A 3,210-nucleotide genomic window follows, 5' to 3' on the forward strand; every position below is an offset into this window, starting at 1 on the left:
TGATGACAGCTCAGTTCCCAGGATACTGAGAGGCAGGACCAATGCGTGTTGCAAAATGACCACAAAACAGAAGGGGGCTTCCCTAGCCCTGGACGCTTGTTTGTCCGGCAGCCCAGAGCAGTGGCCCAAGCGTGCACAGGAAGAGTCACAGGAGAGTCTCTCGTCCTCTGATCCGCCTCCCCCTCCTCCCTCCCCCCTACTCTCAGAGATCAGTGAGCATTGTTTTCCAGATCTGACTTGCAGCTGAAAGGGGCATGTGGCACATGCACCAACAGCAGCCGTCTCTGGGGTCTGTTCCTCCTCTTTTTATATACTAGAGTTTGAAATATGGTCTTGGACTTAACAACCATTAAAATTCCAACTTCTTCCATTTGTTGCCTGTCTGACCCTTCTCTCCAGAGCCAAATTCCATTAGCTGCAAGAAGATAGAAGGTGCTTTTGCACTTCCGAAGCCTCCTTTTCATTGAATGCTGCTCATAATGCTCTTGGAGGGTTTTTAATAATAATAATATAATAATTCTTAGCAATGGGGTTGTCATTCCTGAGACTGAAGAGCACTTTACATGAATTATCTTGTTCTTACAATAATCCTATAAAGCAGTAGTCTTCAACCTTTTTTTTCACTGCAATCCCAATAAATAAAGTAAGTTAGGGCCAACTCCTATCCAACATTCCAGCCCTGATGCAGCTCTGCCAAAGGGGTGGACGCTGCATCCCGTAATGGGAGGGCGGTCACGGAGACCTCCTCAAGGTAAGGAGGTTTGTTCTGCATTGCAGCTACATCAGTGCTGAAAAATCGGGTAGGGCTGGGCCCTAAGTAAGTAAGAGACTGGAACCTACCATCTATCCTGCCCCCTTCCTAGGATCCTATCTGCGCACCCTTGCCCTGTCACTGCCCACTCGGGACACTTCCATGTACGATGCATTGCAGTAGTCTAACCTTCATAGAGAACTGTAAAATACAAAGGTAAAACAGCAACTGAACATTAAAAACAAAACCGCATTTAGAGACACTGAATGCTAACAATAGAAACTCTTTAAATGCCACATATAGCAGTAGGCCAAACCAATATTTAAAAAAACACACAGGCAGATCAAACAGTCTTCCCCCATCTGACACTTATTAGGGGCTGCATTGCAGCTCACGTCAATAGAACGCTCCCCTGAGCGTTGGTAACCTCAAAGTAGTTACTTTTAAAGCAGGGGTGTCCAAACTTTTTGGCAGGAGGGCCACATCATCTCTCTGACACTGTGCTGGGGGCTGGGCCGGCATGGGCTCCAGCAAGTCCCCAGAGGGCCAGAGGCTCATTGGAGACTGGGGGCTACCTGCAGGCTTGGATTGGGAGTTCTCAAGGGCCACAAGTGGCCCTGGGCCAGGGTTTGGGCACCCCTGTTTTAAAGGGACAATATTGGGAAGAACAATTGATGTTTTTGGGATAATAGTACTTACAAATGTACAGTTTGCATAGGGCAGGCAGATAAGCAGGAGTCTCAGAGCAACAACCCAAGTCGAAACTGGCGACTGTTCTGCTGGGCAAAATTGGTTTCAGCCTCCAAAGCTGGGGCCTGCCAGGTGTGACTCAAAGTACGCCCTAGTTAATTTATACAAAAGAGCAGCTCTCTTGCCCATCACCATCCGTTGTCCTTTACTCATGACCAGACCCTGCCTCAAAGAGAAGCCACTTTGCCTAGCAGAGTTGGTGGACCGCGAACTCTCTCAGGAAATATCCCGAGCCAGGTAGGTTTTGGTAAGTCGGTAATATTCCATGGACCCATCTGTCAAAGCCCTCCTGCCCTCTTGTCCAGAGGAGAATGCCCCAGGGGGTAGTTATTCCTGACAATCTTCCTGGATGATACAAAGCTTGTTATGTCACAAGCAGCAGCCCTGTTGATGGTAATTCAGGCGAAAGGTACATGCTATTCCTGGGCTGGAGAAGGGAAGGTAACCCAGGTACAAAACTAGCTATCTAAAATTCCTACCAGTAGAAGAAACTGACCAGTGGATTCCTGTCGCCATGTGTGTGCCTCTCTGTGGGGCAAAGTCCTGACCACTTGCTGGAGTTTTTCTTGGCACCACGACATTTCTAAGGGGGCTCCTCCCCCTTGAAGTTAGTCCCCCTTGTCTTATCCCTCCTCCCTCCCCCCCCCCGCCAGTTTTCATCCATAGCAGACAGTCCCAATCCTTGCTGGCAGTCTGCTCTGTTTGCCTGTTGCCTGGAGAGCAGTTGGTTCTTCCTCTGGATGCTCACCGGTCTGGTTTGCGGGTAAGTGCCTGGTTGCTTCGTTGGAGGAATTGGGGCGGGGGGGTGGTGGTTTGCTGGGTGTGGGTTGGCTGTGTGAGAAAATTCCAAGCTTGCCTGTTTGGAAATGGTTAAAAAACAAATCCAACTGTGCAACAGTGACTAGTACAAAATGCAGCATGGCTGGAGATGGTGAGCGGGTGAGTGGAGGGTGCTGTTAGTGTCACCCGGCAGACAGAGTTGGACAGGATCTGGAGTTCAGGGTCTTCCTCTATCATTGACATTACTATTTTACCCACATGTAAAATAGAAATAATTGTGTCTATAGCCAAGCAAAGTTTCATGCAGTCTATGAAATTCATAAAGAAACTGTACAATTCTGTCCAGCTCTAGGAGCCAGTTCACACATGTTCATATATCCCTTGATTTCACACTTGATGATCAACAGCGGAGCACATGAACGGACATTTATATACTGAGCGGGTTTTTCTTACTCTTCCTTTCAACCTCCAAGGCCCTTACAGCAGAGAAATAAAGGTAAAATACAAGGAATACTATTAAAACCAGTCGTTAACAGATAAAATCATAGGTTTGAAACGAGAGTTCCTGGCCAATCCCCTGCTTGAAACAGGAAACAAGACACACCAGCAGCTGGGGAGAAGGAGTAATCTCAGCAGAGTGAGCAGCACAACTGAAAAGAAAAGCAGCCTTACCAGGTAGGCCTGGGGGGGAGGGCAGGGAGCCTCAAGCGATGAATGGAGGTGATGAGCAGATTTGTATAGAAGGAGATGGTCCCTCAAGTCCCTGGGGCTCAGGCCATTTAGGCTTTTAAAGGTCAAATCAACACCTTAGATTGAGTCTGGAAAATAACTGGGAACCAGTGTCGATAGAACAGAACTGGAGTTGCTTGCTCCCAGCTGTGGACCTCAAGCAGATGCCATGTTGCTGCATTCTGAACCAGTTTGAAGTT

The sequence above is a fragment of the Tiliqua scincoides genome, chromosome 16 (genome assembly GCF_035046505.1).
Source record: "Tiliqua scincoides isolate rTilSci1 chromosome 16, rTilSci1.hap2, whole genome shotgun sequence".
Lineage (NCBI taxonomy): Eukaryota > Metazoa > Chordata > Lepidosauria > Squamata > Scincidae > Tiliqua > Tiliqua scincoides.